The sequence below is a fragment of the Ovis canadensis genome, chromosome 1, assembly GCF_042477335.2.
Source record: "Ovis canadensis isolate MfBH-ARS-UI-01 breed Bighorn chromosome 1, ARS-UI_OviCan_v2, whole genome shotgun sequence".
Lineage (NCBI taxonomy): Eukaryota > Metazoa > Chordata > Mammalia > Artiodactyla > Bovidae > Ovis > Ovis canadensis.
The window spans coordinates 279219179-279240599 of NC_091245.1; positions in this window are offsets into that span (position 1 = coordinate 279219179).

A 21421-nucleotide genomic window follows, 5' to 3' on the forward strand; every position below is an offset into this window, starting at 1 on the left:
AGGAATAATACTTCACACAAGTTTCAAACTGCGTCTCTAGATGGAGGCTGATAAGAATTACATAAGCCGCTGAGGATTCTCGTCACACTGTCCTTGGGAAGGCTGAAATTGTCGAGGGTTCCGCTCCAGAGCAGAAGAGAGTAGGACTTAACATAAAGTGGGATGAATCGGTAACGACGCAGAACAGGCTAGAATTGTGGGCAACAATGGACTTCCTTAGGGCAGAGGAAAAAAGTGCTGAAAGAGGATGTGGACAGGCTGTTTTCATCAGAATTTAAAAATCAGAAAGGGACAGAAGCCAGTTACGCACCCCAGCTCTGCCCCAGGGTTCAGTTCCAGCTCTTGAGCTGGTCTGGACTTGGATGGTGCCCAAGTGAGCTCAGGCGTCTCTTTCACCGAAACATGCCCCAGCTGCTCTGTCCTCAGGGTGTGTGGTCACAGGTATCTTACCTTATCAGGAAGATGCACTGACATCCCTCTCGGCTGGCAAAGGCTGTCTGGAATGGTGCTGGTCCCAGAGCCCAGTAGTTGGGGCAGGCATATGAACCCAGTGACAGACGCTCTCTACAGCAGCTCAGGCCTGAGGGCGCATTTATTTTATTTTTAATTTAATGTCACACTTAATAGTGTCTTACAAAGGAAACAACTTCTTTTATGATGTCAAGGAGTCTATGAATAAACATCAAGTTTAGGGCTTCCCTGGTGGGTCAGTGATAAAGAGTCTGCCTGCCAACGCAGGAGACAAGGGGTCGATTCCTGGTCTGGGAAGACCCCACATGCCAGTGGGCTGCAACTATTGAGCTTGCGCGTTAGAGCCTGGGACCCACAGCTGCTGGGCCCGAGGGCCACAAGAACTGAAGCCTGTGTGCCAAGTCTATGCTCGGCAACAAGAGAAGCCCCCCAAGGAAGAGCCTGCACTTTGCCATGAAGAGCAGCCCCCACTCTTAGCAACTAGAGAAAGTCCGCTCAAATCAATGTGGACCCAGTGCAGCCAAAAATAAATAAATCACAATTTTTTTCTAAAGTGTACAGTTCAATGCATTTTTTTAAAAAATCGAATTAAATGACATGTACTTTTTATACATATTTCATCCTTATTTTACTTTCTTTGATATTTTGTCTCAAGTTTTAAAAGATTTCATTAAGCAAAATTTTCAAAGACCATTCTTCCACTCCTTTTAATCATTTATATTGCAGTGTTTTTGCTGTTTGTGACATCCCAAAGTATTAACAGCTCTATGATCTTTACATGAGCAACTGGGGGGATGACTTCAGAATTTGCTCTGTGTTATAGATTGTTTGTATCCTACATTTTTTTCTCACAAATGCCACACCGTGGCAAGTTCCTTTTGATTTGCAATCCTGGGGGTGATGTTCTGACAGTAAAGGACTCTCATTGAGAGAGAGAGAGAGAGAAAGAGAGAGAAAGAGAGAGGGAGAGCACAGATCCTTGCAAATTCGGGAATCCCTCGAAATCAACAAAGGAGTTTCTCCAATCTATGGATGAGACCAACTACAATTAAGATCTACCAGTTCACAACTACAATTAGGATCCCTTTAGTTGCCTGAAGAGTAGATTAATTTCTCTTTTCAGCTAAAGGATTGATGTCAGGCATAGAAAATGAACTTATGGTTACCAAAGCGGAAAGGGAGGGAGAGGCATAAACTAGAAGCTTGGAATTAGCAGATACACGTGACTATATACAAAATAAATGAACAACAAGGACCCATTGTACAGCACAGGGAGCTATATTCAATACCTTGTAATAACCCATAATGAATAACAATCTGAGAAAGAACATGTATAGGACCTAATCACTTTGCTGTGTGCCGGAAACTAACACAACCTTGTAAATCAACCATAATTCAATAAAGAAATTTTAAAAAAAAGGATTGATATCATCAATGCAACGTTTTACTGGAGACATATTGCTGAAACCTGTTTGCTTAATAAAGCAACTATTGATATCTTGCAATTGCTTATTGCGGCCCAAATTATCAATTTATTAGCAAAAGCAGTCTCCTGTCTCAACAGTGATGTGTATTTCTACTTTGCAGAATGCTGACATATAATATTTCTTCCATAGAGATATATCAGGAAACCATAACCGTTAAACTAGGAAATGTCACATCCACATAAGCTGGAGAGGTGTTAAGGAAATACTAAACACATTGTTTGAGGTTAGTGCTTCCGGAGTCTTGACCTTTGACCTTTAATCGATATCTCACTTCAAAATAACAGCGATAGAGGATGAAAACAGATGTCTTTCACTTGCATTGTTCCAGAAACAAAATCTTAGAGACTTTAACATATAGAGACCTTCCAAGAAGTAGGTAACTAAACTCGTTTTGAAGTGCTCTCGGAATGCAAACATTTTTTGCTGCCTCCGCAGCAGGAAAACAAAGGAATCTTAGACCACCATCAGCCTGGAAGTGGTTGTTCTGCTTCTTATTTTCTTGCGGAGGCTTTTCCTTCTCCACACTCGGGAGTGGGTAACAGCAGCTTCTGATGACATGGGCCCGTATCTTGAGTTCTTGAAATGGTAAAACACTAGTTTTGAAGTATTTCTGTACCTGATTCCACAAGGTCTAACTATACTCACTCAAATGACTCACAGGATGGCTATGCCATTCAAACCACTTTAAGGCATTTCTTCCTCTTGAGAGCAGCAGTAACAATTGTGTGAGATTAAGACTCTTCTCCACCAACCATGATGATAGTGCCTGACGCTTACAGGGTGGGCTCTGTTTTCCAAGCATACCTAAATGTGTTACAGAGAGTGACGGTATAGTGTACTCGTCAAAAACCTCGGCTTTGGAGTCAAGGCAATATACCTCTTTGTAACTTATATAGATTTAAAATATAATAGTACCCAAGTTGTGGCATTATTATAAAGACTAGGTATATGGAAATAGCTTAGTTTGTGGCTACACCCTAGTTAGCATCACATAGCTGGTAGCTATTATTGGTACTACCTTAATGCAGGTGTCTTTTTCACCACTTATGTCTCACAGATTTAGACCTTAAAATAGTCCTTATAGATTTATTGCCATAGCACACATTAAAAAAAAAAAAAAAACCTACCTCAGGACTGAAGTCCCTAAAATTTTTGCTCCAATCTCTACAAGGGTGTATAAAGAGGTAAGACAGGCATTAGCACCTTCCACGATAACCACATGGATCATGGATTCCGACTGACATCTCCTAAATCATAATTCCAGTGTCAACGCTGGCTAAAAACATCTAGGTTATCCATTTCAAACCAGAGCCTGAAACATGGTTGGTGCTGATGGAGCCCCAGAGCAGACTGATGAGGCTTCCTGCTCTGCTCTCCCACCACCAGGAAAACCTTCTTTACATCTTTTTCTGAGGTGCTAATTCACTCAACAAAGAGCATGCCTTACCCCAGGCACCACATCCTTCAGGAGGCTCCCAGGTTGCCCATATTCCTTGGGAAAGTCTGGGGGCCACAGAAAGCCCAACCACTGTTTCAGAGCCTGCCGCCTGGAGTGCCAAAGAATTATGCACAAAGAAAATCCTGCCGGGAAAATGTTAGATGCTAAACTAAGCATCTTGAAGAAGAAATGCAAAGCACTATAAATGCTTTAAACCACCCGGCAAAATTCAGCTTAGAAATGGAGAGGTAGTCACAAAAGGGATGCAAATTAAAATACAAAAAGGACATGCTGAAGCCTGACATTAGGGTGTAAGAGACCCGTTCAGTGATTCTGAGATGCACTGCCATTCCGATAAGCTGCATTTTAGCAGAGTCTGAAAAAGCAGAATTGGAACTTGGATCTTTACACACTAGGGGGATCCTTTACATAAGAGGATCTCCATGAACATTTAAAATATATGATGGATCTAAGAAATGTACACATATGTCTTTAATAGGAATGCATCAAATTTGCTGAGAAATCTCATCCAGTGTTGCTCTAAGAGAAGGAGAGAGCCGAGGAGCTTTGAGCATGCATCCTTTGTCTATTTGCCATTTGGAAGGACCAAGAATGGAACACCTGGAATGATATGCGTTTACCTTGATGTCATCACAGAGTTCTGAACCATTTCTTTTGTTCCCTCCCAATCTTGGCCGCCAGTACTTTCTTTTCTTTTAAGCTTCTCATTGAGAAAACTTGGGAAAGAAGTGCGGTATCAAGAGTGGCTTGAAGCTTTCGAAGTATGTCCACCCAATGTGTTTAAGACGATTTTGCCCTTTTGCTATTTCATCACCTTCCTCCTCTCCTACTTATTACTGATGCTTATTACTATGGCATCAAGTCTGCTGTTCAAGTGTGTGTGTGTATCTGTGTGTGTGTGTGTATCTGTGTGTGTGTGTGTGTATGTGTGTGTTTTACATGGCTCTATTCAATTGGAGAGTTATGTTTCTGAGGTGGTATCTCGGGTGAGGTCATAGTATTTAAGAAGTTCTGCTAAGTTGTCTGGGTGTGTTTTGCTTGACTAGAGATAAATACATTTACTCCAAGGTTTTCCCTGACAAAACTATATGTTTCACTTAAGGTTTTCTTTTCTCTGACTCTCACACATCTTTTTTCTCCACATCCATAAACACACACACACAATTTATATTTCTGGAATGTTATTTTTTAGGGTCTTCTGAATCCTTTAACTCTTCTCTCTTTTAGAATAAAAAAGAAGCCTCTGTATTTTTCCTTCTTTTCCCAGGACCTGTATGAACCCCACCCAGAGTGTCCCTCTAATCCTCTTGTTTACTGCTCTAGCCATGAAATGTAATTTAATTTATTCAGTAAGTTTCCTTTTTTTTTTCTTTTCTCCTGAGAATTTCAAAAAGGAAGAGTCATGAAAATTGCTCCTATTGGTCAGAATTTCCCCATGTGTCAAAGTAATGATCAGGAAAGGGAGAAATGAAAACAAAAACCAATACATGGGAACTGAATGATCTATACAGTTAGTTTGAAATTTAGGACTGAAATAAGATCGTTGGAATATATTCAGGGATTTTTTTTTTTTTCCTGGAAAGAACTGATTCTTGACGTCATCATCTGGATCAGAGGGTACATTCTTATTTTACGATAATTATGACTGTGATTCAAATAACTCTATTTCTAGAAAATTCCTTTCAGAGTTACTGTAAACATTGAACAATAGTTCACAAAGTCTGGGCATGAGCAAGTTTCACACAAGTCAGTTACAAGGGTCCCAGTGAACAAATTTTATTTCAGGGAGGACGTACCCTAGTCATGCCTGCTGGGAACTCCAAGGTGCCACCAGCGTCTGAAAACACTGCTGCAATACAGTGCTGATGGCATCGTACTGGGTCTATTTTTCGACAAGGGATCTGCATTTTCGGGCAAGCAGGACGCAGTCAGAGTACGCAGGAGGCATGTCTTGGAGACTTCCGCCTGGCAGTGCGTGCACAGCTTCCTGTTTTGGTCTGATAGCTTCCCCTGGGCGTTCATAGATGCAAAATTACCCACGCGGAGATGGTTTGCCCAGGCAAAAGAGTAGGTGTCTTATTTTTGGAAAGACTTGTTTCACATTGTCTGTGCCGTTTCATTCTACTAACGCTATTTCCTCTCACATTTTACACTAACCCTTGAAATGCCATTTCAGTTGCCTGTGGGAAATCCTGTACTCCTCCTCTTCGGCCTAGTCTTCTCCTGATCTGTTTTATTTCTTCTCTCTTGGCGCTGCACTGATATGACTGCTCCATTTGCTTACGATGTTAATAGCCAGCTAAAATGACTTCAGCCAGACTTGGTTAAATCGGTTGGTCAACCATTCAAGAGTGCCTGTGAGCCCGTTCCGTCTTCACGTGTATATGTACCTCGGGGTACAAAGACGCCTTAAATACTCATCTTACTTTCAAGTGGTTTACAGTTTGGGTTGTGAGTTGTACTTACGCAAATTGTAGTACAAGATACAAATTGATTGGCTCCCCAAAAAGTAAAGATGGAGTGTCACGAGAGACTTTCTCATGTGCTTTTTTGCTATTGCATATCTTCCTTTCTGAAGGCCCTGGCAGTCTTTTGCCTATAATTTCTTATTGGATTTAAAAAAAAAAAAGAAAATGAGTTGAAAGAGTTGTTTATATAGTCTAAGTCCTCTGTATGTATGTATTTATTCCAGAGTATGGCTTGTTTCAGAGAAGGCAGTGGCACCCCACTCCAGTGTCCTTGCCTGGAGAATCCCAGGGACGGGGAGCCTGGTGGGCTGCCGCCTATGGGGTCGCACAGAGTTGGACACGACTGAAGCGACTCAGCAGCAGCAGCAGCAGCAGCGTGGCTTGCTTATCCATTTTTTTTAAGGTTTTAATTTTGACGAAGTCATATATATATAAATTTTTTTTTTCTTTTACAGTTAGCATTTTCTGGGTCCTGTCGAAGGAATTTTTGCCTACTTTAAAGTCACAAAGATATATTTCTGATAATCCTGTGTTTTCTTCGGTCTCCAGGTCTACATTGCAAGTTATTAAGGAAATGTCATTAGGGAAATGCAAATTGGAGCCAGTGAGTAACGACCCCACACTCGCTGGCTGGCTAGAGTTAGAGACTGACAGCTAACAATTACGTGGAGCAACTAGAATCGTCGTCTGCTGCTAGTCAGAGTATAAAATGATGGGGTCACTGTGGAAATCAGTCTGACAGCTCCTCATAGAGGAAAAAAGGAACCTAACCTATGGATTAACTCATAATTTTAGGTTTTACCCCAAACGGAATGAACACATGTGTCAACAAAAAGATTTGTGTACGATTGTTCATAGGATCCTTAAACATAATAGGCAACTACTTAGATGTTCATCAGTAAAAGACAATTAAAAACACCGGTTTATCCATGTCATGGCTCTGTCAATGTTAGCCCCTTGCTCATGTCTGACTCTCTGTGAGCCCAGGGACTGTAGCCCACCAGGCTCTTCCATCCATGGGATTTTTTCAGGCAAGAATCCTGAAGTGGATTGCCATTCCCTCCTCCAGGTGATATCATGGCACATTACCTATAGTAGCACAAAGATACTGATATACGTGAATAATATGGATAAATTCTCAAACTGCTGAGCTAAAGGTGCCTTCCGCAAGAGAGTACATACTGTATGATTTCATTTACGTGAAGTTCTAAACCAGATAAAGCTTACTTCTGATGAAATAAATCAAAGCAGTGGTTACTGTCTATGGGGAGTAACTGGAGTAAGGAAGGAAGAAAGCTTCTGGTGTGATAGAAATATTCTGTATTTCGGTAAGAGTGCGAGTTGACACAGGTGTCTATGTATTTGTCAACACGGTGACAGCACAGTAAGATCTGTGTGTTTCATTCTACGTGAATAACACTTCCAGGACTTTTCTGCTGATCCAGTGGCTGAGAGTCCACCTCCTAACGCAGGGGATTCGATCCCGGGTCTGGCAGGATTTCATGTGCTGCAGGACAGCTAAGCCTGCGAGCTGCAACCACTGAAGCCTGTGCCCCCTCGACCTGGTGCTTCGTAACAAGAGAAGTCCCCTCAATGCGAAGCCTGTGCGGGTCAGCTAGAGTGTAGCCCCCCGTTTCTCCAACTAGAGAAAGCTCGTACACAGAAGACTCAGCACAGTCAAAAGTAAACAATGAAGCAAGAAAATAAATCTTTTTAAAAAAATTGAAAGAGAAGCTTCCATATAAACAATGAAAAAAAATGTCCTCAGCAATTGATTGGTAAGAAATACGGCACATGTTTAGAGTAGATTTTGTTCTTAGAGGGCCCTGCATTCAAATCTCAGTTCTGAAACTTATTCGCTGTGAACGTTTTGGTGAATAGCAAAACTTCCCTGATCTTCCCTTTGCAGAACTGTAGTATTAACTTCTTTCAAGAGATGTTGTGAGAATATGTGTGACGAGTTTACCACAAAGGTCACATATATGTTAAGAAATTAATACCACTCAAATAATTCTCCCTTTTCCCCTTCTTGTTATTACTGAGCAGAGGTCCGATACAATCGTGAGGTCTCGAATTTCGACGTTAAGATGATAACTTGTTAACAGAAGTAAGGTCATACCTGGGAGACAATATGATGTGTTCTCTCTCAATGAATCTGAGTAGCGATGCTCTGAATGTAGTTGACAACAATGGGTCTGGGATTTGGGGGAGAAATATCAGAAAAGAAGTTTTGGGTTTGAGCTATGATGAAGTGTCAGATTTTCCAGGGGGGCTGGGGAGAAAGGCTGTGATATGTGGCATTTGCTGATTTCCATGCTGTAAATACTCCCAACACGGTTAGTTTCAGGTTACCAAATGGGTTTGCAAAATTCCTGATTACTTACTGTTTAGCTTTCCCTCCAGCTGGTGCCTGCTGGCTTCCCTGTGCTACTAGCTCTGAGACACTGGCTGAGCCCGAAAAGGAAAGAAAAAGAGATCTTTTTTCACCTTGCATGGGGTCCTCTTGCCTAGGATACATTGAGTTTCCATTCTTTTGCTGTGAATCCCCACTTCTGAGAGCCTCTCCACACTTCTCACCTTTCTCTGCCGTAAAATGGAAAACCTAACCACCTGATGTCTACTTCCTTAAAGATGGCCCCGAGGCACCATGGTTTATCCATCTTCCTGGTGCCACGATATGGTTTCTCTATCCTTTGGTGGATTTTACAGAGGTTGCTCTGTCCAGGGAGGGAGTCCTCAGCCTGGGAGGAGGTCAGGCAGACCCCGTGCCCCACTTGTGCGTCTTCTAGCACCGGGCCCCTGCCCTGCTTAGATTGTTTCTCTCCTTGCTGGGTTGGAAGGAACACTTCAGACAGCTCATCGTCCCCTCCTCCCCGTCCCGCCCCCTGACCAGTGCATGCATCTGTGTTTGCATGAAGCGCAGGTGTAGATGGTTCACAGTCCTCTTTCCATGAGCTCCTAGGATGCTGACAAACCATAGGATGAGGTTCATCGTACACTTAATATCACTGAGCTGTCTAAGTGTAGGACTTCCAGGTGGCGCTGGTGGTAGAGACCCTGCTTGCCAGTGCAGGGGACATAAGAGACCTGGGTTCTATCCCTGGGTCGGGAAGATCCCCTGGAGGAGGGCAGGGCAACCCACTCCAGTGTTCTTGCCTGGAGAATCCCATGGACAGAGGAGCCTGGTGGGCCACAGTCCATGGGGTCACAAAGAGTCGGGCATGACTGAAGTGACTTAGCACACACAGCAATAGGGCACTTTGTCACGAATCCATGGGGGCTATTCTTAACCCATAGGCCAACAAACATGCCCTATTAAATGTACATTTCCAGAAATCCTCTGCCCTAAAAACAATTAATATATAAAGAACATTTTACTCAGATGTTTTTTCAGCATTATTATAGCAAAATAAAATAACATATATGCCCACATTTCCATAGTATGATACAACATGTGCTTAATAAATATATATAACATATCTATTTAAAATTACATTATGTAGTCTTTAAAAATATTTATGAATATTTAATTTACATGAAATATATTTACATTATACTAGAATACTATATTTGCCATTCTCACTCTGTTAACATGTGGAAAGAAAAATCATTAGAAATAAGTTTCTCAAACTATTAACAGTGATTTTCTTTTGGTGGGAGGATAGGGTTGTGGGTGGCTTCTTTCTTTTCACTGTGCACTTATGAGCTTTTCCAAATTTTCTGCACAAAAGCAAAAAATGTCTTTAACAAATTCTCAAGTATCCAGAGACTGTATTTATATTCCAATATTCTTGGTCAATCTACTCAGTTTTTCAAATTACAAGTCCATTTGAAGTCTAAAGCTGACTTATTTCTGAAACACAAAAGTCACATATCTCGTGTCATGAAACTGGGGACCTTCAGTCCCACTCCGTGGTTAGTGGTGTTCCTTCTCTGGTTATTTCCTTCCATACCACACTTCAAGAAAGGAGGGTACTTCACAAAACAAGAACCTAAGTTTCCCTCACTGCAGGATACTCTACCTTTAATTTGTACGTTATTCAAATATTCCAAATTCTTTAAAAAATATGCATGCGTTAATATATTCCTGAGTTACATTTCCCCAATATTTTATTATGAAAACTTTTAAAGATCTAGGAAGGCTGAAAGAATATTAAACACTCATAGATCTATACTGCTACTGCTAAGTTGCTCAGTCGTGTCCGACTCTGTGCGATCCCATAGACGGCAGCCCACCAGGCTCCCCCATCCCTGGGATTCTCCAGGCAAGAACACTGGAGTGGGTTGCCATTTCCTTCTCCAATGCATGAAAGTGAAAAGTCAAAGTGAAGTCGCTCAGTCGTCTCTGACTCTTAGTGACCCCATGGACCGTAGCCCACCAGGCTCCTCCGTCCGTGGGATGTTCCAGGCAAGGGTACTGGAGTGGGGTGCCACTGCCCTCTCCACATAGACCTGTAGTTGGATGCTGTAATTAATACTGTAATAATGGAAGGATAGGTATGTCACATTATCTATTTATCAATCCATCAGTCCGTCTTATTGTTTGATACATTTTAAAGGAAGTAGCAAACACCAGGACATTTCACTCCTACACATTACGTCGTGCACATCTTTACTTGGAACTCAGTATCTTTCAGACTTCTTTCCGTGTCTTTCAGGGTAAAATTTCTATGCAATGGAATATATCAATCCTCCGTGACACTAATTAGTTTTGACAGCTCCATATATCTGTGCCACCCAAGCTCCAGTCAGAATCTAGACCATCACTGTCACCCAGGAAGTTCCCTCATGCTCCTTCCCAGTGATGCCTGCACTGACCTCCCAGGGCCAACCTTTGTTCCAACTTGAACACCTAGTAGTCATTTTTCCAAGTCTAGAACTTCATATAAATGGAATCAGAGAACCTATATTCTTGTGTCTGGCTATTTTTATGCAGCTTACTGTTTTCAAGATTCAACTATGTTATTGTGCTTCTTGTACAAGCCTTTTCGTGGACATCTTTATTTCTTCTGGGTAAATACCTAGGGATAGAATTGCTGAGTTATAGAGTAGGTATTTGTTACAGGAAATGGTTCAACCTTTTTCCAAGGAGGTGTGACATTCTCCACCCTCACACCTTCAATCTATGAGAGTCTCATCTGCCTCTCTTTCTTGGCAACACCTGGTATTGTCAGTACAGGCAGGTCTTCCTTTTTTTTTTTTAAGAAAAAAATTTTACTCCTTCTCATGGATATGTTATACTCCTGGACTTCCCTGGTGGCTCAGAGGTTAAAGCGTCTGCCTCCAATGCGGGAGACCCGGGTTTGATCCCTGGGTCGGGAAGATCCCCTGGAGAAGGAAATGGCAATCCACTCCAGTATTCTTGCCTGGCAAATCCTCATGGACAGAGGAGCCTGGTGGGCTATGGTCCATGGGGTTGCAAAGAGTCTGACATGACTTCCCAACCCAGGGATCGAACTCAGGTCTCCCACATTGCTGGCAGATTCTTTACATCTGGGCCATCAGGGAAGCCCAAGATTCCTTCTCCAGGGAATCTTCCTGACCCGGGAATCGAACCAGGGTCTCCTGCATTGCAGGCAGATTCTTTACCAGCTGAGCTACCAGGGAAAGCCCAAAACTGTAGAAAAGTGTCTAAAACAAAATAAATAAAAATAAAATGAACCCAAATCTTCTTTGGATCTTAAACACAATGTTAGAGAAAATAGTTTACTAAATCTATATTCATCCTGTGATATGGAAAAAATCCCCAAACCCAACACCAACAATTGTGATAATTTCAGCCCCAAACTACTTCTTTCAAATACTTCGGTCCTGTTTTTTCAGAATACAGTAAACAAGCATATTTATCTGTGGAGATTTCGTAACCTTTGATCAGATGACTTTCAGCGAGCAAGTCAGGAGAATTTTTTTCCTTTATCTTGGGCCTATATTGTCTTCTTGAAGTGCCCGTATCAGACCTGCAATATTTGATACATAAACTCTCTTCCCCCATCTTTTGAGTAGAAAGAGAATTAGTCCTCATGGTCTTCAGTGTTACTAAACTTATCTTGCATCCACTTGCTTTATAGGAGAAAGGCGTGCACCTTTAACAATGAGGGAAACAGCAGACACTGACATGACCTTTTGATACTATTTGCCATTGATCGAACCTAGATATTCTGGAGTGTCCTGCATACATTCTTCAAAGAAAATTTTGGCATTTTCTACTCAAAAGGTTTGAAAAAGAGGGTACGGAAGGGTCCTGAGAGCATCCCCCGTAAGAGGGAAGGATCTCTACATTCCAGGATCTTCAGTATAAGGAAAAAGTATGGCTCTCATTTTCCTGCACTGGACTGGATTCCATAACGAAGCACCTTATTTTCTGGAGTCGGGATGCATCTGTTTGTCTCCATACGACAGGGGAGAAATACGTTCATGAAGTGAAAGGAGGGTGTTAGCCACTGGGACCTGTGAACACGGTTCTCTGCTCTTTGGATGAAAGACTGCACATCTCACGATTAACGTGGTGGCAGATACTAACTTGGAAAACATGAATACTCCATGTCGATTCGTCCACCATCAGAACCAGAGAGAAGGCCTTCCCTGGCGATCCAGGGGTTAAAAGTCCGCCTGCCAACGCAGGGGATGTGGGTTTGATCCCAGGTCCAGGAAGATCCTGCGAGCCGCGGAGCACTGAAGCCTGGGTGCCACACCTGAGCCCGCACACCCTAGAGCTTCCGCTCCCAACGAGAGAGAGCCGCCCCAGTGGGAAGCCCGTGCCCAGCAGCTCGACAGTAACCCCAGCTCCCCGCCGCTGGAGGAAGGCCCCGCGCAGCAAGGAAGACCCAGTGCAGCCGAAAGTAGATCAGCAAAGCGAAGATCCTCATGGGCTCCTTGGCGGCTTCCTTGTGACTTCCGAATGCCTTCATTTGAAGTGGAATCTGGGTTGGGTGTCTGCAGCAGGGAGGGGAACTCCACAGGATGCAGAATAAAGTAAAGGCGAGAGGTGTCTCATGGTATTAAAACAAAATGCTTCCGTAAGCAGAGGAAGAAATCGCGTTGGATGGAAGGGAGCATGCTTTGCCCCTGCCTGCGCATCCGCTGCTTCCGCAGAGGCCGCGGCTCCTCCTCACCTGCGGGTGGCCTGTCCACGCCCTGACCGGGCACTGCGTGAACACGTGCCTCCTTCCGTCCGAGGGAAACTCGCGTTGCCTGCTCTCCCCTGCCCCTCTGTGCCTCCTTCTGTTGTAATCCCGCGCGTGAGAACAGCCAGTGAGACGCGCAACCGTTTTCTTCTCCAGCCCCTTTTTTGGAGCTGATAATTCAAACGGATCTTTTACAAACTTTCATTTTATTCTTAGAAGTGGCCTTATTGCTAACAGCCTGCTCTCCAGTCGTACTTTATGGAGCAGCAGCTCTGTTGTAAAATGTGATGACTGGATTTCATCTGCTTTGCCACCCCCGAAGAATTCATTGCCCACGGTGCTTCACTGCTGTTATAAGAGACGGTTTAATCTTTGTGGTACATTGATGGATATCTGGACGCCCTGGTAGCATGGTCTTCCTTGAATAGGACTGCTGTTTTCTAGGTCTCAGATCCCCTGAAGATGCTACATAACTCCCTGTATGAAACAAATCTTCCACACCCTAATAGTAATATCCCCAAACCCCAAATGAAAAGCTAATGCACACGAGCGCCTGTAGGTAACTTCAAGCCTGCAGGTGAGACAATATGGGAAGGGAAGCCCCCCTCGTCTCAGGTACGATGGAGTCTGAGACACAGAAAGACAAGCACAATTGGAAGACTTACCACAATTCTGAAAAGTTCTCTAAACGGGTCTCTGCTGAGTAATAAAATTGCAGGTACTTTTTCACTCCTTGACTAATTTTCTGTTGCTTTCAGGTGAGCTGTGCAGAATCCCTGCGAGGCACCTTCAGATTTAAAAAAATAATAATAAGAGCAAAAGGAAAGCAAACATTTTGCAAAGAGGAGAATGGAAAACAGGAAAACAAAGGCAGTGGAATCAGGCAGAGGGTTTGAATGGCCGTGCAGGGGCAGCTGCCGTGTCACCAATTTAAGAAAACTCCACTTTTGAACAAAACTCCACACAGTTCTCTGATATATCAAGGTCAAGAAACTGTATGCTCACATAGAGAAGGGCACAGTGACGTGGTCCTGTAACAGTGACGCTAATGGATAGCAGATTTGCTACCTTCATCCAGGGGAAAAAGGCTGAGGGCGTGGTAAGGCTGCAGCAAGTCATTGAATAGAATGTGAGTGCTCGGCAGCCTAACGTTTTGGACGAGTTGGGCGCAATCTACTTCTTCCCAACCAGGAGCAGCCAGGGACTAATGTACAAGGCAGCGTGTTCAAGTTGGAAGGTCATCGGTTTCAGTTTGATACCTTCTATCGCTTTAGTAACGATCGGGTGTGGTCTCTGGTGACTGCTCTTGGGTCCATTCCCAGAGCATCTTCTGTTGATTTGGATATTTGAGACGGGTTAGATGAAACTGTCTCTGCATTAACTAAGCATTAGTCATTCATTCTTTACCAACTGAGCTACCAGGGAAGCCTCAATGAAAGTGAAAGTCGCTCAGTCCTGTCTGACTTTTTGCAAACTAACCCCATGGACTAGTTCTCGAGGCCAGATTACTGGAGGAGGTAGATTTTTCACTTCTCCAGCAGATCTTCTCAATCCAAGAATCGAACTGGGGTCTCCTGCATTGCAGGCAGATTTGGTACCAACTGAGCTATCAGGAGAAGGCGATGGCACCCCACTCCAGTACTCTTGCCTGGAAAATCCCATGGACGGAGGAGCCTGGTGGGCTGCAGTCCATGGGGTCGCGAAGAATCAGACATAACTGAGCAGCTTCCTTTTCACTTTTCACCTTCATGCATTGGAGAAGGAAATGGCACCCCACTCCAGTGTTCTTGCCTGGAGAATCCCAGGGATGGCAAAGCCTGGTTGGCTGCCGTCTATGGGGTCGCACAGAGTTGGACACGACTGAGGTGGCTAGCAGCAGTAGCAGTAGCAGAGCTATCAGGGAAGCCAGTTAGCTTAAAACTCAACAATCAGAAAACTAAATCTGTTCCCATCAGGTCATGGAAAATAGATGGGGAAACAATGGAAACAGTGACATGCTTTATTTTCTTGGGCTCCCAAATCACTGCAGATGGTGACTACAGCCATGAAATTAAAAGACGCTTGCTCCTTGGAAGAAAAGTTATGACCAACCTAGACAGCGTATTAAAAAGCAGAGACATTACTTTGCCAACAAAGGTCTGTCTAGTCAAGGCTATGGTTTTCCCAGTGGTCATGTATGGATGTGAGAGTTGAACTGTGAAGAAGGCTGAGGGCCGAAGAATTGATGCTTTTGAACTGTGGTGTTGGAGAAGACTCTTGAGAGTCCCTTGGACTGCAAGGAGATCCAGCCAGTCAATCTTATAGGAAATCATTCCTGAATATTCGTTGGATGGACTGATGCTGAAGCAGAAACTCCAATATTTTGGCCATCTGATGTGAAATGCTGACTCATTGGAAGAGACTCTGATGCTGGGAAAGATTGAAGGTAGGAGGAGAAGGGGCTGACAGAGGATGAGATGGTTGGATGCACCGCCGACTTGATAGACATGAGTTTGAGTAAACTCATGGTGAGTTGAGTAAACTCTGGGAGTTGGTGATGGACAGGGAGGCCCGGCCTCCTGCAGTTCATGGCATTGCAAAGAGTTGGACATGACTAAGTGACTGAACTGAATTGAACTGACTCATTCATTCAACCAATATTCATTAAGTATCTACTTACTTCCAGCACTGGAAGCTGGCGATTCAGTAAAGAACAAAACAGATATTGAGCTACATGAGCTGTCTGAATACTTTGCAGATTAATCCCTTGTTTCATTTGCAAATATTTTCTCCTAAGCTGAGGGTTGGTTGTCTATTCATCTTGTTTAAGGTTTCCTTTGCTGTGCAAAAGCTTTCAAGTTGAATCAGGTCATATTTGTTGATTTTTGTTTTTATTTTCAGTACTCTAGGAAGTGGGTCACAAAAGAAATTGCTGGGGGTTGTATCAGAGTATGTTTTCCTCTAAAAGTTTTACAGTGTGCAGCCTTACATTTAGGTCTTTAATCCATTTTGACTTTATTTTTATGTGTGGTGGCACATTCTAATTTTATCTTTTACATGTAGCTGCCCAGTTTTCCTAGAGCCACTTATTGAAGAGACTGTCTTTTCTCTATTCCATATTCCTACCTCCTTTCTCATAGATGAGGTGACCGTAGGTTCTTGGCTTTGTCTCTGGGCTTTCTGTTCTGTTCTGTTGATCTGTATTTCGGTTTTTGGGCCAGTAACACACTGTCTTGATTACTGCAGCTTTGGAGGATAGTCTGAAGCCAGGGAGCATGATTCCTCCAGCTGCGTTAGCTCTGTATTGCTTTCTCAAGAACAGCAAGTGCGAAGGCCACGGGGCTGGGGCAAGCCTGACAGTTTTGTGGGGAAAAGAGAAGAGGCTGGGATTCCTAGAATGGAGCAACAGAGGGAGGGAGTTCCAGGAGGGGACAGCACAGGGGTGATGAACACTGGACCATAGGACCTTGTAGAACTCAGAAAGGACCTCGGCTTTTGCTCCGAGTCCCATGGGAAGCCACTGGAGGGTTTTGTGCCAAAGTCTGAGATGATCACAGTCACCTTTTAACAGGATGGCTCGTAATGTTATGTTGACTGAGAACAGATGGGGAAGTGCAAGGACAGAGAGATGTCAGTTAGGATGATACTGGGCGGCACTGGATCAGGGTGGTGGCAAGGGGGGCAGTAAGTGGTCTGGTTCTGGGTATATTTCGAAAGTAGAGACAGTATGATTTGATGACGGCTCTTAGGGTTTGGGTAGAGCTATTGATTCCTTCCAAATATTGATGTAAACAGGTATTGAATTAACAAATTGAGTGGAGTTTCAGTTAAGATGGGGAAGATTGGAGGAGGAGGGTGTGTGCGTTTGTGCATGTAAAGATCCTCATTTGAATATGTTAAAAGTGATGTATCTATTAGATATCCAAGCAAAGTTACCAAGGAAGCTCTTGAATATATGAGTCTGGAGATGAGAGAGAAAGTGTCAAGTTGGGGGTAGAAATTTGAGGATCAGCAACAGATAGGTGATTTAAGTCATGAGATGGGATGAGATCACTTTGGCCGTGTCTTAGAGAAGTGGTCTATGGATTAAAACTTGGGGCTCAGAGGGATAAGAAGGTATCAGCCTGTGAAGCTGAGAAGGAGGGGTCAGAAAGAGTGTGATTTTCTGGAAAACAAGTGAAGAATATGTTTTAATGCAGAAACAGTGATTAGTTATTTCAAATGTTGCTGAAAGGTCTAATAAGACGAGAATCATTTAATGGGATTTAGTCATTACATTTGACAATACAGAGTTCATCAGTAACTTAAAACATTTTTAAAAAATTGAAGTAGAGTTAATTTCCAGGCTTCCCAGGTGGCACTAGTGGTAAAGAACCTGCCTATGCAGGAGACGCAGGAGACGCAGGTCCCATCCCTGGGTCAGGAAGGTCCCCTGGAGGAGGCCGTGGCGACCCGCTCCAGTGCTCTCGCCTGGAGAATCCCATGGACAGAGGAGCCTGGCGGGCTGCAGTCCACAGGGTCTCAGAGAGTCGGACACGACTGAGCGACTCGGCACACACAGAGTTAATTCACAATCGTGTGTGAGTTTCTGGTGTGTAGCAAAGTGATTCAGTTTTACATATCTACATATACCTATTCTTTTTCAGATTCTTTTTCGTGATAGATTATTATAAGAGATTGAATACAGTTCCTTGTGCTACACAGTAGGTCGTTGCTGTTTATCAGTTATATATATAGTCGTATGTATCTGTAAATCTCAAACTAATTTTCTCATTTGTAACTTTGAGAAGAACTTATTTCTGTTGGGCTCAAGACCTAAATAATGCAAGACATGTCATCAATCTTTATGAGTTAAGTAAGGAAATGGATTTGGATGTGAACTGCTTCTTCAAAGGCAAACTAGGGTGAGAGGACACAGCACTGAGGCAGAGAAGTTTAAATCCCGTCCTGGTCCTAGTCTATGACATAGCGTATGGCGATGCTGTGAAACTTCAAAGAAACAAATAAGCAACCAAACAGAAATGAGAGCATCATCCAAATAGGATCCCCATAGGCACTAGACTCCAGTGGGGACCACGGCGACAGGGAGCGAGGCCTTGTAGAGACTTCGTGAGCGTGTGTGTGTGCGCGTGTGTGCATGTGTGTGTGCGCGTGTGTTTGTGCACGTGCGTGTGCATGCGTGTGCATGCGCGTGTGTGTGTATGGGAACCATGGCAACAGGAAACAAGGCCTTGTAGAAACTTTGTGTGCATGTGTGTGCACGTGTGTGCACGTGTGTGCATGTGTGTGTGCGTGTGCATGTGTGTGCGCGTGTGTGCATGTGTGTGTGCGTGTGTGTGTGTGCGTGTGCATGCTCTGCTTTCTCAACGTGTTTACCATGCTGTGGCCTTGTCAAGAGCAAAAGCTAGGGAAAGATAAATAATAATTTCTTACCTTTTGGAAAAAACTAAACTGGACAAATATAGCTGGTTACATATCATCTCTATGTTATCAATTTAAATGTAAAAATTCAGTTTCAAAAAAATGAATAAGGTTTCAGTTATGTGGGCGGACTTGGTAGGAAGTCTAATTACGTTGCAAGGCTGGAAGGTAATCTTGACCAAAATAAAAATGTATCCCTTTGAGTTTTAGAAAGCCTCAAACTCAACCTAAGTAAAATGGAAATTGGTAAAAGGGGGAGAGAGATGGGCAGGATTGATTAATTTAATTTTATTTCTTTTTTATTTTTTACAAGTATATGATTTAATATTAATGTGTTAATATTAATTGGTGAGATTTTATGATTGATACATAACCATATTGTGGCGCTATATATATATATATATATATATATATATGCCTGTATATATACAGACTATTTGCTTATATACATATATCTATGATAAAGCATAAGGTTTTTTATTCCATAAACACACCATATAGTCACATTATTAGATTCAAGGTGAGTGGACCAAATATAAACTTGTTAAAGCAGAAAGTCACAAGTTGTTTTTTTAAATTAATTTTTACTGGACTGTAGTTGATTTTAGATTAATTTTAAAATTAAAGAAATGTTGACCTTTGCCGGATAAGACTCAGGAAAGCTAAAAGCACATGAAAAATAATGATCACAGTGCTTTCCATATTTCGGGTTGCAGTCTTTGCAGCCTCAGCTAACTGAAGTAGTCTTAAAAAGACAGGCGTGGCCCTGCCCTGGAGAGTGGGCAGAACCCTAAACATACCGCTTCCTATGGGTAACCTGATTTCCACTTAAGTTAGGGGCAGCAGGTTGTGCTGACCAACTCTGGAGTTGTGTGCAATGACAAAGGTGGAAACAAAGGTCAGAGATGACCTGCGGGAGTAAATAAATTTAAGTCTTTTCAGTGCCCTCTTCAGCAGTGGTGACTTGGCAGTGAGATGCAATAAACTCCCACCCTCTGCAGTCTTCATCTCTAAAATCTCTGCATCTGGACTTTTTATTGAAAGAAAAGTGTTTATTTCTTTATCCGTTTGGCTCCCCCAGTCTCACGGGAGAGCAGGGGTTGAGCCCAGGCCCGTGCATTGGGGGTGCAGGGTCTTGGTTACTGGGCCACCAGGAAAGTCCCTGCCTTTGGACTTCTCGGCCAGCCTGACACGTTCCCACACCTTGAGCGCAATGACCGTGGACCCAGTTGGCCATCACGTGGGAGGCTTCCTGAGTGTTCTCCTCTGTTCTTGTCCTGAGCCCATCTACGTAAGACCTCAGAGTCCTCTCCTCCCATACAACTTTGGGTGCCTATGCTTTGCTCTCAGAGGTTTGATTCTTGTGTCTCTTTCTGCAGGGTGACTTAGAGAAGAGGCCTTCGTCCAAATTCTCAAGGCCCTGCCTCCAGCCTCTCCTGCAAAGAAAGGGAGGAGACGAGACACATAGAAACCACATTTTCTTAATGCTGAGCAGAACTGCACCCCTAGTCTGGGAAGGGTTTTATACATTGTTGGTCAGTAGTACAGGAACAAGGTGAGGACTGGTAAGGCTGTTTCTAATGAATTATTGTGAACTATTCTGGAATGTTCATGCCACCCACTTAAAGCCTCCTTTTCTTCTGGTAATTTACTAAATAATTCATGATGTGCCTCAGTTTGGTATAACTCATTATCACAGTTTGACGAGTTAAGGAAGTGGCCGTGTTTGGGAGTTTTCTCAGAATGTTGGCGTATCTGAGTGAAAATCAGTATTTTTCTTCTGCTTCGGCGTCTGCACGCTGTGAGTAAGCTGGAATGATCATTGCGTTGGTAACTGTCTTAGGTCAGGACTCCCAGAGACAGGTCCCAAGATGAGGATTTGCATGTAACTGATTTATTAAGGAAGTGCTCCTGGGAGACACCAGTGAGAGGCTAGGTATCAGGACAGGAAAAGGGAAGACACCGAGCCACAAGTGCGCTCCAGGCCAAGTCCCACGCGGGACATTTAGGCTCACCCTGCATGGGGGCCCAGGTGGGAGGTGACTGTCCCCCATGAGTCACCTGGGCCTCCTCCACTCACATGGCCAGTCACTGTGGAGGCCCACCCCGGGGCCATGTAAATTCCCAGGGACTCTCCTCCAGCACTCCTGGGATCATCCTCCCCGAGAGGGTTGTGCACAAGGCCACTAGAAGCAAACAGCAGGAGCAGGAAGAAATCTCCGAGACGGTTAAAGGAACTCAAGGGCATCTGGGTGAGGCAGTCACAGGGCCTGCCCCGTCGGCATAAACACTTAGTGAGGCTTTTGGTACCAGGAGAGCTGCTTCTTCATGGGCGCCATTTAGTTCTTACAATAGCCCTTTTAATTATCCCTATTTTACATAGTGAGGACTGAAGTGTTAAGTAATCTATAAGAATGTTTCCAGAATATTCAGTGATAGACTGCAGGTAGTCTATCCAACTCTATCAACTCCAGTTCCATCTAAAGACCAAGTCCACAGTTAGCTATGTTTCTTCTGATTATGTTCCTTTCTGGTCTCTTAGATTTTGAACTCACTGCTTGGCATGTGGGGTCTTAATCCCTAGATACCAAGGATCAAATCCTGGTGTCAAACCCCACTGGAAGCATGGAATCTTAACTGCTGGACCACCAGGCAAGTCTTACAGGAATTTTCCCCCTGGACAGTTATTATATTCTTTATTCCTCCCCTCTTGTTATATTCCTTACTCTTCTCTCCTTTTACTATATTCCGATATTCATTTGGTTATATTCCATGACCGAAATGACAGGTTCTGTTCAGGAAGGCATGGGGAAATTGAGGGTAGGGCAAATAAGAAAAACAGAGAGGATAAGATAATTTGTAAGCAAGAAATACTACAGCAAATGAGTAGGGATCACGCTATGACCAGGAGAGAGGAAGAAATCTAATAACATCTTGAAGTTCGTGAGCGGTTTTAACCCAGAATAGATTGACCAGCTGTTCTCAAATGTCAACCGAGCAGAATAAAGAAGA